The following is a 16,301-nucleotide window of genomic DNA, read 5'->3' on the forward strand; positions in this document are numbered from 1 at the left end:
AAAATCCACTCGAAAAGAAAGTATCCAACTTGTTTGCCGAGCTAAAGAAAGACCCGTGTCTGGAATTAACACCTGCCGATAATACTACATTGCTGTATTTACTTGGTGCGGTAGATTTTGAAAAATTTTATAATCGAAGAGAACGCATATTGACTAGCATTCTGTAGGCAAAGTATGCAGAAACCACTAAAGATGCATTCTCTGCAAATGAAAACTGGAAACATTCGCCGTCACTTTGTATGATGGCAAACATGTTAACTGAGCACATGCATACACAGCAAAAACAGCTGAATCAGGTGCCGATGACAGAGAGGGGTAGTGGTGGTAGTAGTGGCGGTGGTGAAAAAAGAAAGTCTGAAGACGTTGCTGCTACTGGCAATAGTGCGGATAAAAAGAAAAAAAGGATCACACCGCAAGAAAAGAGGAAAATTCGCAAACAACAAGAAACCCTCGAGTTGCAACGGAAGAAACGGGAGGATCAAAAGCGAAAAGAGCAACAGAAGGAAGATAAGCAAGTCGAGCGTTTTCTGTCATCGTTTACTCAAGCCTACGCCCGTAACAAGAAACGGCATACACAGGCTCTCGAAAGTGGGAAAAAGAGAAAGAAAACTGTACAACCCGAACAAGACGTTGATTTAGAGTTGTTGGAACAAATGGTGCATAGTGCCGAGTTTAAAACATTTTTGTCTAAGCTTAGAGGTCAATGTGACAGCTGTTACATAAGATATTTAATTACTGACAGTTATTACTCTATCATGGTTGGCAATAAGAATCATTTGAGTAGTGCATTGAACCTGAAAGTGGTTGCAACTCTGACCAAAGATACAGTGCCCAATGTCAGATACTGTGTTCCGAAAGGTGTGGCAGACTCTGTTCCATTGCCATCGGGCACACCGAAAGCAGAGTTGATGACAGTGTTGTCTCATGCAGCCATCCTGTTGGCATTAAATGTTGACCGTGAATTTTCCATGACTCAAGAAGAGCAGTTTATGTGTCTGTACATGAGGATACTAATTAAATTGAACAGCGTAACTAAAGACAACTTTCTGACTCAATTGAGTCGATATTTTTTCCAGTTGTTTGGCACGAGCGCTGTGAAAAGGTCAAGGTCTCGAAAGAAAAAGGATAGTGATGACACGGACGAGGACGAACTTGTCTTAGAGTCGGAATCTTGTTGGAAAGGCATGTTTGATTACAACGGTGGCGGTGTAATAACTGTGTGCACACGCACCGGAGCCAAGCTTGATAAGCTACGTCTAGGGAATGCCGTAAACGGCTCGGCAAAAAAATACTACGTGTATCTTTTGAGTAGCCGGGCCGAATGCGCCTATGCTATTGCATGCACCACTTTGAATGTGTTGTTTCAAAGTGAAGAGTACTGGCTGAGTTCTCTGTTGGAACTTGTACCGGAAGGCAAAAAGGAAGTTTTGCGCAATGTTTATCACAAACTATGCGTCAATGCAAGCGTTGTTAAGGCTTACCAAGGCTTGATTTTTTCATGGGTTAAGCCGGCACTAGAGGGCTCGATGAAGCGCATGCACAAGAGTCACCCAGAAACTAAAGAGAAGCGCCGCGGCAAATCTGCTGAAGAGGGGTTGGTGGTACATCGTGGTGACGCGACATTGAATTCAATGCAGTCCAGTACCATCACACGCGTGTTTTCAATGATCCTCCTGCATAAGACATGGGAGGAAAAGCTGAATATTCCAATCGAGCAATGGAGAGCAGTGGAAAAGAGGTATGCGCAAGCTATTGAGCGTCTTCGGTTACAGCAAATACCAAGCTTTGAAATGAAAAGTGTGTTCAAAAACATTGCTCGCGGTCGTGTCGAAGATCCTAACTTGGATGCACTCTTGCAAGGTATTATAGATAGCAACGAGGACGAGTCGCTCACTCTTCCTATGCCAACAGGTTCAGAAGCTCATATATATGGAGCACCACACCCTTCGGAACACTTGTATACTGTGTTTCAAAATTACTTTCGGTACCAAAATTTGGTCGGTGGAACTGATGAGATTAATCCAGATTTCTTCACCGCTACTTTGCATGAATCCGAGATGGCTTTGTGTGGAAGTAGTGATCAAGACGATATCATTAGCAAAGGTATTACTAATTTTTGGATCATTTTGCTGGTATACTACATGAGCGCAAGGGCAATGCACTTGCAACGTGAGCTTTCACGCAGCAAGACTCTGGCATCGGGCACTATCATGGATACAGATAATAACAGACGCAGTGTTCGAATAGCATCTAAAGGAGATGCTGATGGTGTATTGTCCAATACAAGTGAATTGGCCACTGTGCGTAAAGACAACCGTCCCAGCCTGATTGTTTTCTGGGCAGAACCGTGCAACGTCAAGCTGCTTCAGCGCTTTGCTATGGCTCTGCGAGTCGTTATCCGACTTCACAACGGTAACAATTCCTGCAGTGAAAAGGCCAAGGCTAGTTTCGCAAGAAACACATGCCTGCATTTTTTCATTAAAGGCAACAAAGTCGTCAAGATTGAAAAGATGGATCCTCAAACACTGCACATAGCCTTTACTGTAAGTAAAGAAACTCCTCGTCTGATAATCGGGACCAGCAAGAAGCTGATATCTCGGCGTTGCACCGCTCTCATCAAGGTGCGTAAGCCGATTCCCGATACGCCCGTGACTCTGTATGCCGAAGAAGAATCTGTCACCAATGGAGGTGATGTTTGCAACTATCTATGTCCGAAGGTCATCGTGAACACTATGCGTGCCAAATGCATGATGCTTGTAAACCGTGGCATGCTTAACATGGACTTTATCACGCACTGCTTTTGCGGTGGTGAAGCGTCCTTGATTCGGAACATCCTCAAAATGACTCATTTGTCAAATGAGTTTGGAGTGGGTGCCAAAATTACACAGGCCAAGATGGCTGTGATGTTGGCAGGTAGTTGCATCGTAGAAAGTGCCGGTGACAATACCGAACATGTCCTTGAGACAGTGAGCGAGCAGCCTTTCCACGACAATGTGGAAGACTTTGAGTCAACATGGGCTTTGTCTGATGACGAGGAGAATTGTGCAGATAGTGAGGATTTGAAGCGCTTAAAACGGCTTGAACGTAAACGGCGTCGCCAACAACGAAAACAAGAGGTTGAGGCGAGAACTGTGGAAGACACTGTGGAGGAAACACCTCCCGCGACATCAACCAGTAGTGAGCAGCCGCCGAAGAAGAAAAGAAAGAAGAAGCAACAGCAGTGTGGTGAAGTGTTGTGATATTACTATGACTATGGACAAGTAGATTTGTTGCATGTGTAGAACTTGCTGACTCTTTTTTTATGATTGTGTGTTAAACATTTTTTTGAGCAAAAGACAAACGAGGCGTGACATTGTTTTTTGGATAATAAGCATGTTTATTTTTACATACAAACAAATTGTATATCAATTCTTATCGTTTAAAAGCGTGCTGTTGAGTCGATTGGTGGACTCTGTTTCATAGAAGAGTCGAATGAAACTCATAACTTTGGCATAATCATTCATATTTTCTTCACCTTCCGCGTTGCGCTCGAGCCTAAAAGTAATGCAAGTATCGATGGAACATAGGACTATGATGTGTAATTCTCGTGTAAGGTCGTACTGGGTAATTGTTGGGAGAGTACCCATCAATGCAAGTGGTGAAGCGGGATAAGAAGGTAATTTGCAGCTGCTGTCATCAATGTCTGTAGAACTACTGCTTAATTTGCTATCATCACCAAAAATGACGGAAAAGAATGTATTTAGGAAGGACCATGGGGATGCAGTTTGATGCTTGTTGTTACTGCGCTGTTCGCGTCTAGCTCTAATACGCTTGAGTGATCCATTATCTATTAATGACGTACTGGTCTTTATAATTGGTAGAAACTCGTTAACTGGAACTTTGTCGGATATAGAACTATACCAATCGTCATGTTCGTCGTCTGGAGTACCATTTGGGTCACGATAAATGATGGAAGACAAGGATACATAAGGTCCAATGTTTGTTGCCAGTCGATAATAGACGTTATTTGGATTAGACATTTTTTATATATATATTTACATTTTGGCGACTGTTTTGGTTAAATTATTTATAGCTTCTATTGCTTCAGGTGATCTTGCTCCCACTGCGTTTACAGTTTTGGCTTGTTCACTTATAGCCTTAGATGTGATTATTTCCCCTTCTACATAACGTTGCTTGTAAAGTGGTTCTGTAGGATGCAAGCGAAAAGCGGATTTGGACGCTTCGTATGTTAAGGAGTAAATATTATTGTTATAATCTCGAAAACGCATAGATTGTGGAGCACCTATAGAGGAGGTGTGAGTACAGAATCCATATTGTACAGCGGTGTTGGAAATAGTGGAACATAGTCTATCTCCAGCGATTGGAATTGGATCGATAGGTGTAATTTCAACTTTTGCTAATGAATAGCCTTTATTCAGCGGAATGGAATATATATATATATATATATATATATATATATATATATATATTTACAATAATCATAGACATTATTGTAACGAAACGATAGTAAATCATATGCTGCTTGTGAATGTGTATTACATATAACAAATACTTCGTCAAATCGGCATTTACTGGCTTCTACTAATCGTGTCATGAACGTCGTCTTGCCCGTGCCAGTTGTTCCGGTAATCAGAATTTTCCAATTCGGGTCGGCACATGAGGCAAAATAATCGTCTATATCCTTCTTGGTAAACAATTGCACTCCCATCATGAAACGAACAACAACAGCAACAAACTGGTATCGGGATATCGTTAGTGCGTCCGTAATTTGTTCTGCCACTATGATATCCGCTGGTATAACTTTACTTTTGTACGGTGTTTATAAAGACAGTATAAAACGTAGCTCCCTCAACAATATTCTAAATACATCAAAACGAACGTAAAGAATGTCTAAAGTCCGTTTCTTTGCATGGCAAATAGCAGCACTGTAAAACCCTTAATACTTATTCGTAATGGTAAAAGAACGTAAAAAAAATGTCTGAACGGTCTAAAGTACGTTTCTTTACACCACCACGCGACAACGAGCAGAATACCGCTGTAGAAAATACCGATGTCACGCAACGCAATAACATCCGCGCGTTGCATTTAGGAGTGACCAGCGGCAAAGAAAAGGGGTCACTAACGTCTGCTATAATTATCCGAGATATCACCAATCAGAATGGTAATGCAGGTGAAACGCCGAGTCCGGCAACGCTTATGCAACAGCTCAATTATGAATATCCCATCATGACCAACGGTGAACTGAAGCAAATTATGGACAAATTTCACATACATTACAATCGCAACACTAAGATGTCCGGTGACAAATTAGTGTGTATGGTTGGTGAGCAACTCAAAGCAGATATGCGTAGTCATGTTGAAGACGACAAACAATGCGCCAACTATGTAAACGCACTCATCGACAGTTTTCCGTCGTTGAAGAAAATCAGACCAAATCGCAATTCGTCATACGTCCACCTACTCGCCTTCTTTATAGGATGGGTAATCACTCTACAAGGAATACCCGACATCACGGTTTCTGCAAGTGCCGGAGAATACGGCATGTACGTTTCGGGCTTGCACAATAAGCATATATTGTGTGCCGCAGCGAAACCCGTGTCAATCAACGAAACGAGACGACGCCGAAAATTGGCAGATGCTGCAGTCATAAGTACTGTGACGGACGCTGCTGTCGATAACGCTGTCTTTGATGACGGAGGTGAAATCGATTATGTACGTATGTTAGAAATGCTCACCAAGAATATAGACAGTAAAGTGCAATATATGCAACCGAAAGCTGTTCTTCCCAGTCAATACCTTATTCTTCTTAAGGAAATTTTTAATTATACAGTCGAAAATATTACGTTAGATAAAGCGTTAAGCGCCGCAGATGAAATTATTGGCAAATCCAAATCCAAAGTCATTAATGTAGTATCCAGCATCAACAATATCAACACGCTCATTCAGGGCTTCGACGTTTACGATGTCAATCATGCAGATTTTGAACGCAATGTTAATCAAACAGCGCTCGCACGAAACATAGTGTTTCCTATGCGTAATGTTTCGTCCTCAGTGCGTCGACCGGAGCATATCGATGCAATGAAACGTTTCGTATGCTTCAGAGTTGCAGGCAACGTACCGTACTCTAACATAGAACCTAGTGAAGTATTTAATTTAATAATCACCCCGCAACGTAAATTTGATTGTATCGACAATGTCATTAAAGCGCATGGACTCACACCGTTATATACACTGAAATTATTGGAAAATTTAATGTGTTTGTCGCGCGCTAAAGTTCAACACTCACACAATAAATGGATCTTCCCACAATATCAAGATGCTAGCGTATTTGATCAAGCTGCAAGATCGGTTGCGGAAGGAAAATATATTACAGATCGCCCGATTCACAAGATTCCGACTATTTCCATCCATAAGCGCTACACGACATTGTCTGTATTGGAAGCGCACGTGGAACTTAATTTTGAGCAAAAATTGAAGCGCTTCTATTACATTCGTAGCGAATCCTATATGTGGTACATTTATCACGCGTTGTTCTTCCGACACAAACGATATTATGCTTTTTTAATTGAACGTGCATTTATGGTCGGCATAGAATCGGCATTTACGAATGGACGTAATATTAACGAAACAATGCTGCTTCAATTGCGAAATATTGTGACGTTACCAGTAATGCTTTTATGATGGAGTTACTTTGAGTATAGCATATATAGCCAATATATGCTATATTAAATGCGTATGCATTAGTTGATTCAAATATTATTAATGATAATATTTGTGTGGTATCTGTCCCATATTTAATCAATCGCCTGCAACATCATTTAGATACTATATGGTCGTTACATTCAACTACTATTATAAATATCATCAATGATTATCAATTACAAACATTACAATATACATACGTATTTACGTCTAATTTTTTGAAATCAATATCGTCGAACACATCGTTATCACATGAAGTATTTAATTTTCCAATACTACAGTCAACACAACCGGTTCACATGACAGAGGTGCATGTACCGACAGAACCCTCGCAGGATCCCTTTGCATCATCAATGTACTCATCAAGGCGACGTGTTGCACCGCCAGGGGACAGCAGTCTTCTGTACACACCACAACCTTCAGTTCATATACCGCAAATGCATGTCTCACAACCAGATCACAGTAGTCTTCCGTATATACCACAGCCTTCGGTTCCACAATCACAACCAGGTCACAATAGTCTTTCGTATACATCACAACCTTCGGTTCATACACCGCAAACACCACAAACTTATACGTCAATTCACGGTCCGGACACGTCGCCTGCACAGACACCGCCAATTCCAGCGACGAATGCTGGTGTGTTTGAACATGGTAATAACAGTGATGGGAGCAATATTAATACAGACAACGAAAGTTATGATGAAGAAGAAGAAAACGAAGATAATAACGATGAGGATGATGATGGTGGTGGCGGCAGCGGTGCCTCTAGAGGTGGCGGCAGCGGTGCCTCTAGAGGTGGTGGTGCCGGCGGCGGCGGTGCCTCTAGAGGAGGTGGTGGTGGCGGTGGCGGTGCCTGTAGAGGAGACCGGAGCGGTTCTGGACGTAGCAGCAGCGACCCTAGCAGTAGTTCTCAACAACATTACCGCAAACAGCAAGACTTGGAACAGCAGAAACAGCAACAATTGCAACAAACGCAAGAACTGGAACAACAGAAACTGCAACACTTGCAGCAAAAGCAAGAACTGGAACAACAGAAACAGCAACAATTGCAACAAACGCAAAAACTGGAAAAACGTTTGAAAAACGCAGTCGAGCAGGCTCAGCACATTGCGAAGCATGCTTGTTGTATCGGCGCAGGTCATACGAAATACCGAAAGTAGAAATGAGCTCGCGATACAACGATGCTCTAGAACAGGATTTTGAATTCATAAAGAGCCAAAATGTTTGGTTAAGCTGACCTGCCAAATCTCTCCGTTCCACTTGTTGAGTCAAGCGGAGACGGACGTCTGCTGAAAGGTGGAGATATCGATGGAACATAAGCAGGATGGTTCGCAACGTTGTTTTTTCTGTTACCAACGAAGTGGCGGATGCAGGTTCTTGAGTTTTCGCTTGGTTACCACGGTTCTCCGTCAAGGCTACGCAACACAATTACAGAAGAACAAAATTGTCGCACTTTGTCATGCGAGCCGCTGTGTTGCGGGGAATGCAAGTAATTCGATTACCCAACAGGTTGAACGGCCCGTATCCAGCGCTCTCGCCTTTCCCCTTCATACGATCGCGATGGAAATCGGTAAAACTGAACGTTGTTATTCCGTCATTCACGTTCATGGCAATTTACAACACAACAGTAGCGTCGATTGCGGCGTTTCTTCGTAGCGCGCGGAGCTATCGCGGTTGCCGTCGTTCCCGCCATCAGTCTGAAGAGAGAGCCAGCAAGCGCTTTATGGCAGTTCGGCGGCGCGTCCGACTATCGGAGAAATTCATAGCTCTCTGTCTGGGTGTTAAATGCGCAAAACACTCGCAATATGGACCAAAATCTAGTTAAATTCTTGTTTCGCAGTCGCTAGCTGCATAGGCAACTTAGCAAGGGAGTCGGGCTTCGCACTACTCAATTACTGCCTCTTCGCACCGGCAGGTGGCGCTACGAGTCTTGCAAAACTCCAGAGTCTGACGTCCATTTTGACGCGTGCTTCTATTTGTCGTACAAAAATCCCTCACGTGACCTGATCCTAGGTGCCTAGGGACTGCATCGTTTAGGGATTTTTGAGAAGGCGCGATGCTGGCGCCGAGCGACGCCGTGGCGTGTTCGTCCTCGGCGTGATCGTTCTCTGGATCCCGCGTTGTTGAACATTGCTCATGTGATTGTAGTATGTACGTACGTGCGTTGCTTGTGTGTTGGTTGTAGGTTCTGCGTTACTTGGCGGAAAGCCGCTAGTAGTGGTGGTGCGGCAGTGCGGCTTTCGCCTCGGTGAGCTCTGGCAGTAGAGAATCTGCGTTGTGTGACCCGTGCTTGCTTGACAATTGAAATGTCGAAGTGCCCTAGCGCATCGGCAGCGAAGTTCTGCGAACCGCGATGTGGCGTCGCCGTGTTCGACTTTGCTTAACGGACATCGAGGGATGTGCTGCTCGCTACAAGTCATGTAAATGCGACTGCGTCGACCGCCCACTGTTCAGTGCTGAATGTGTGTTAGGTGTGCTGTGCTTGAAACGAGTGGTTCAGCCGTGCAGCGGGGCGTGGTGGAGGAGCAGAGTGGCTTAGGGTCTCCATTTGCACGTTCACAGATATGTGCTCCCGTTTTCGTCTCATTAGCGGCTGTCGCGGGATTGTGGTGTGCTCCTTGCCTAGTATGAAGTTTACGATGCTAACACACAGCATGTTCACGTTTTTCCGTGCTATATGTCATTTGCATGACGACCGAGTTGAAAACAAGGCATATGTATCTGTTGTTTTCGTTTGTGTGTTGTAAATTACTATCTGTTGTGGAAGTTCTGGAAGTCTTATTACGCAAGGAGTACGAACGTAAACATATAAACATATTTCTGTGTGTGTGAAATTATTAATTACCCAGAATAGCCTTTACGACTGATAAGTGGGCTACACAGCCTGTGTGAATCAGCTACCTTTTGTTGCGACGCTCTTCCATGTGGTAGACTGATGCATGGTGCGCGTTTATTTCTGTACTGTTGTAAAAAGCATTTGTTTATTCACTCAATGCAAATGTACTGCTTCTTCGCCGCAGTGCATTTTAGTTACGCGGTAAAGGATACTAAAAGTGGGAGGGGGCCGCTATCACCCAGCATAGTATGTCCACTCAGGCGACCTGAGAGGCGGCGGTTGCGCGAGTGTATAATCATAGGGTATAATTAAAGAACTCTTTTTATGTCCAGTGACAGTGGCCCCTTTCCACTTTTAGTATGCTTCAACGCAGTACATTGCGTAGGCTTCACCGCAGAACATAGGTGTATTGCAAAAAAGGTAATCTTAAAAAGCTCAATTATGCAACGTTTCTTTCGTAGCTTGCTACACCGCAATACAGAGGTGGAAATAAGCATCGTGCAGTAAAGCATACTAATAGTGGAAAGGGCACATAGATTTGCTCATTATTTTCAATTGTGATATAATTTGCAAGTGCATCTGTGCTCTTGGTAAGCTTAATTGACAATTCTTTGTACATTACAAATTCATATTGCAGGGAAGCTTACTAAGGCACATTCGTCATTTTGTAACGCATAATTCACCTTCAATGCAGGAGCACAATGCGGATTCATACCTATGCTTCTGGCTGGACTGCACATGCTCTTTGAGAATTGATTTGTTGTTCATAAGTGCACTGGTACTTTACTCTAAACTGGAGGGCTGAAGTTAATACGGAAGCACAATTTTTATTAAGGGGACAAGATGTTGCCAAGATGGTTGCAGCACAGCTTTTTTTCTTCCAGGCACCTTTTCTATTAGAAGCTTCCATTGCAGTGTTTCGAGCCTCTTTGAGCCAGCATATAGTGTATATAAAGATCGGACACCGATTGGGAACATCACCTATGCTCTCTGCAGTAAGGTGTGCACAGGATAAGTTCATGCCTATATATTTAAAAAAATGTAGCATGACCAGACAAAATAAAAGGGGGTGGGCTGCAGCAATACTAGGTGTATAATGGTGCCTTATCCTTTCCCTTCAGTTTTCTGTTTTGTGCTTTTTTATTATGGATCCTCCACAGTAACCACGCGAGTGCTGAACTTGAGCTTGTTGGTTTCAAATCTGATGGTTGTTACTAACAGAACAGTGTGATACACGAACAAGGGCTTGGAGGCATCCGGTCACCTTGCTTGTCTCATGGTGTCGCTTTGTGAGCACCATGAGCCTCCAGACCAACTCGGAAGAAAGGTTTCTTGCAATCGCTTCTGAATTGTATTGCCACCAAACCAACAGTGCTCTCAATGACAACTTTTGGACAGTAGAATGCTTGCACCCAGCAAAGTCTAAGAAGGAAGCATTCAGGATGTGCCAAGTGGGCCTTTTGAAGCTGGCAGCATTGCTGAAGGGGCTTTGCCTATCCACCCTCTTTATGGATGCACAAGGATGATTTCTTCTTTCAGAAGGATTGTTTCAGAGGTGTCACATGGCAACAGTGTTGGGTGTTTAGTAGCAGATAAGCTTGCCTTTGGCCACTGTCAATAATCTGTTTCTTCTCCAGTGCCCCTGTGAAGTGCCTACTTTTTGGACACAATGTGCTCTCCATGCATGCATGCATTTTTAGCATGTAAAGATGTCTATTACCTCTTGCCTCAAGCCGGTCCATGCTGATATCAACCAAGAAGGCAGTGGGGAGTATGGCGATGCATACTTACAAAGCACTGCTGATACCAGTGAAACCAGATTAGTGGAGCTGCCGTTTTTTTTTGTCCACTCCATCTTCATCAGTTACAATGAGCAGTTCTTTGTCCAAACAGAAGGCATATGTAGTTGGTCATGCATAACCTGCGCACTAAGATTTGTTGGCATGTTACAAGAGATGTGCCTGAGAACCTTAGCAGTGTCTATACGCAAAAACCTTCTGATGTGTTGACTTCCTTCTCTTTATCACAGTTTGCCTGATGAAGCCAGCAACTTGGTCAATTAGATGTTCAACAGGCTTCCCACTAGTTTTCCCAGCGTCTCCTTTACCAGTGTGCTGCTCATAGATATCTGTTTTCTTGACGTTGCACTGCACTTCAACCATGGCCACACCTGCTGAACCTATAGTATGCGATCAGAAAAGTGCTATACATCACGTTGCTCCAAACTCATGACAAGCTAGAAGGCCTTGAGGAACACCTTCATTAATTTCCGTCCTCATCATACTGCAGGAAGCTTCGCATGACAAGTGCGACAATTAACATCTGCTGGTTTTTCAGTGCTATTCCTGTCCAGCTTGCTGAAAGCTATCCTGAGTGTTTGAAAAGCAAAACTGTTGCCGGACAAGAAGTGCATAAAGCAAGGGTAGCTATAACCATATATGTCACACAACATGAAGAAGGCCACCGAGTGTACAGGCGGTTTAATTCATATCCAACAAGCTTGGTTCTCTCTTTGCAAGTGAGTAAACCCAACTTGCCCCAAAAACATGGCCTGTGACAAGCTATGTGCCGGATGCTGTGTCCCCTGCAAAGCTGAAGATGTGTACAAGATCCTGACACCCGCAGTGGCTTCTACACTGGGCAAACAGTTTACTGTAAGAACGACTGCCTCAACTAATATGCTAATAACATGAAAACGGGCAGAAATTTGGCTATTCATTGGGCCCCACTGCAGGTGCAAGCCACTCTTCCGCCAGATGCGTGTTGTTCACAGAAACTGGAGCTATACAAATGCAGATAAAAACAATGATGTTTGAAAGTAGTAGAATTGAACTATATTCTGCACAAACAGTGCTACTTGCAGTGCTGGTACCTTATAGCTACAATTCATGGCTGCCCCACCATGCAAAGGCACTATTCTTGAATTAACTTCTATTTATGGTGGCCATATATTGCAAGTACATATCATCCACATTGTGTGCAATATGATTAAATGATGTCAACTGTGATAGCCATTCCTAATCTGAGTACAACAAAAGAACTAATATAGGCAACAAATTGTAATTCAAAAAGACAATCAGTGCACAGGATAAGTGACAGACTTCCTTTTATTGAACAAAAGTCACATGTGTGTCACATGTCAACAGCAGTGGGTAGCAAGCTTGGGTGACAGAGGCAAAACTTAGCGAAATGCTACACTCATACTCAAATGTAAAACGGCCTATGACACAAAAAACATATTTTACTGAATGAAAGGGCAAGACTCCATCCAAGAACGCACTATGGCACCACATAATTGACATGGTGTAAAAGATGTTAACATGCCCTCTCCATAAAAAAAAAAGAAATACTTAAAACATGCCTTAAAAGGCAATGTGCAGAGTCTGAAAGCAAGGAAAAACAACCCAAAAAAGGTTTCGCTAAGTCTTTCAATGATTAAAATTGTCAAACTGTCTTGTCACTTCTTAATGAATCTGCACAGCGGAAAAGGATGAAAAGAAAGCCCAATAGCAGGGCCAGAGAAAATGTCACCAAATAAATAAACCTTGCTTACCAAGGATACTGGTTTAGTTGTCTGACTCTGCACAATAATTGTGTATGAGCTTTTCTTGTTTAGAATGGTTTAGCAGATAGCGGAAAAAATGGACATGAGAGCACCAGGTGCATGCATAGTCGATGCACAAAAAGCCACTGTTTTCTTACTTTTTTTTCTCTACTACTATTCACGAATATGTAAGTGCCTTAATAGCACTGCTAACATGCTACTGCAAAACACAAGATTGGGCAAGTTGTGGCATAACGAAAATTGGAGTTTCACTCATACTGTGAAAGTGATGCAATAAATGGTGAAATATGCGCAGGAAGCTTGCTTCATTCGGTGTTTGTTGAAGTGAACACTTGCCAGTGCAAGTCAGTAATCTCCTTTAAAGAAGTAAAATAAGTGGGAGTTGTGCCTCCCAGTGTTGAAGTGGAAAGACTAGTTTTCTTCCTCCTCTTTCACATCCAGACTTGGTCTCTGGTCTTCAGAAAAACAACTATTTAGCTTCTTACTGCTGAATTAATTTGGTTTTCTCAAATCTATATTTGAGCTACCCATTGCTAGGTCTCGCGCTCTGCCCCATCAACCAGCCCCATCCAGTAAATCTGAGAAGCCAAGCACTAGAAGATTAATAAAGCAGATGCACCCAATCACTGTCATTACATGTAAGAAGAAAAATTAACATAGTACTGCCTTCACAAGTGGGGAAAGTGATGAGTAAGAATTTGAAGGCGTGGACGCCAGCTCTATATACAGCACGCAGACATTGAACACGTGTTAGCCAATCATGGCACCTGTTGGCTAGATCGCACTCTCCAGGATCGGTATTCGCCATGACTGTACCTTTAGCAGAGTGGCTGAAATGTAGAATTGTGGACTGCCAATCTTTTGATCATATGTTTGAATCCACACATCACAATGAGAACTTTATCTGCAATATTCTAACAATAAATTTGGGAACTAGAGTGACAACACCAGTAGACATCAGAACCAGGGGAGTTGGCCCATAGCAGCTATTGGTGTAAAAAAGAAGACTGGCATAAGAAGAATCGAGATGTGCACGCTACATGCCTTTGTTCGGTAGTGTTCCACTACTTTGGTGCTACAGTTAATGATCTCGAATGAGTTCAAGGAGTAAGAATTTAGTCCATGAAAAAATATTATGCATAACAACTGTATCTAGTCGTATCATTTGCCTATCCTGCTTTATATAACCCTGTCCACACTGCTAGGAAGGGAAGCGTAGCAGAGGGCGGCAGAAAGTTGGGTGGGCGGATGAGGTTAAGAAATTTGCAGGGACAACATGGCCACAATTAGTACATGACCGGGGTAGTTGGAGAAGTATGGGAGAGGCCTTTGCGCTGCAGTGGGTGTAACCAGACTGATGATGATGATGTCCACACTTACCTAAAGCACATGAGTGGCATCCTAAACAAAATTGAGCTTTTGATATTGCTTTGGAGAAAATTAATCTGTTTCACAGTATGTATACATACTGCGCATACCTGCATTCGGTGTACCTTATCACCAACTGTTAAGTCACCTTCTTACCTCATCAGCGAATCACTTCCTGCAACCAAGTGTGCTGGTCCAGGTTTTACCTGCATTTCCACCTGAGCAGTTGGTAAAGTCTTTGGCTGTTTACTATAACTTCATATTCAAACATATGGTTGCATAAGAGGCTTTCGCAACACTAATGACTGGGCAGGCTTCACGAAAGGCCACCAGTACCTCCTCATTGCAGACTGTGCTCAACATCCTTCTTGGTTGGACTGACTAAGAACCCATACATCTTTCCTCCAAAGCGGCTGGCATTGGCGATGGTTTGATGCAGAAAGAGGCTATTGTGGCACATGTCAACCTTAGGTCAGAAACCAATCTGGCACAGGTGGAAATCGTCTTGTCTTTCCCAGATGCTGGTTCAGCCTCGCGAGGCACATTCCTTCAGTCAATATGCACACTGTCAATGTGAGTGAGACTGATCAAAGGTTGTTTATGGTGTCAGGTTTCTTGCCTGGTTTTAGTAGTGGCATCATGACCAAGTGTTTCCACTCTGTGGGGAATTCCAATATTCCAGATTTCATTGATTACAAGCAATAGTGCTTGCTTCCTTGTTTCAGCAAGATTCCTCAACATCTGAAAAATGACTCCATCTTTGCCATGTGCACTTTAAGTGTTGACATGCTCGAGAGCAACAACAGGTTCTGCCATCGTATATAGAGGCTTTACATTCCTTCCTTGGCAAGTGGTCATTAAGGTGCGTACAACTCAGGTGACGGTCAGTCACTGTGAGGTGGTCGGGGAAAACATCTGCAGCTTGTTCCTCAAATTTCTCAGATGTGCACTGAAAATCGAGCAGCATGTTTTCAATAGTATTACAGTATCTGGTGCATCCTGTTATAGCCAAGAATGTGTTGCAGCTTACTGAGGCCTATATGTTTATATGACGCGCCCAGTAAACTCTAGTTAGCATGTCGCTCTTTGCAGTGTGTAAAGGATGCGTGTTGCTAGCGATTCTTCAACACCTTCACATTCTGCACACTCAAGTGCATCACGGAAATGGTCCCAGCCTGAAACCCCGATTTTTATATGCGGCACATTTTCACCCGTACATCAAGTATTATATCACATAATGGTCGCTGCCTCTTGGGGCAGAGTCGCATCGACACTCTGGATGAAGGCCCTAGTTGCCCATGCTAGGTAAGTGTACTGCCCTTCTGGTTTGAATGGAGGGTATACCAGTTGGGATAGTTAGTGTAATTTGTTAATTCGAGGTCTGTGGTGTCTGCTTCGTCAAGGCGGCATCCTCTTGGCCGTATGTCTTTGCATCCCCAGTGTGGGTGATGTGCATTGAGCTCACCTCGACTGAGTATTACGTGCTTGTGAAAGCGCATTTGAAGCTGTCAAAGCCAAGTGAAGTCGCCTTGGCTGTGGTGCCTGGTTTTGGGACAGAGGTAGACCAATGCCAAAACGGCTTTTAGCCTGCAGCACACCACCGCAACTTTCTGATGAGACATATGTTTATTCAAGCTGTTTCTTCCTTGCCCTAATTCAATAATAGCCAATTTTAGCAGCTGCAAATCAAGCTGACTTCAGAAGACTGCTGATTCTTTAGCCACTTCTAGTAGATTATTGCGTGGTTAATTTTCTAGTTGGGCATGACATGCTTCGAGCTTAAAAAATGAACTGTTTAAAGAATTATTGGAGTAATATTAGGACAGG

General features: G+C 43.2%; 1 long non-coding RNA gene across 1 annotated transcript; it reads left to right on the plus strand.

The window, feature by feature from the left end:
- Positions 1-4,487: 4,487 nt before the first annotated feature.
- On the plus strand, positions 4,488-13,400 carry LOC142588530 (uncharacterized). Its single transcript, XR_012829729.1, has 2 exons — positions 4,488-7,500; positions 7,534-13,400. It is a non-coding gene; the product is annotated as an uncharacterized LOC142588530 (long non-coding RNA).
- The last annotated feature ends 2,901 nt before the right edge of the window (positions 13,401-16,301 follow it).

This window comes from Dermacentor variabilis, chromosome 7, assembly GCF_050947875.1.
Source record: "Dermacentor variabilis isolate Ectoservices chromosome 7, ASM5094787v1, whole genome shotgun sequence".
NCBI lineage: Eukaryota > Metazoa > Arthropoda > Arachnida > Ixodida > Ixodidae > Dermacentor > Dermacentor variabilis.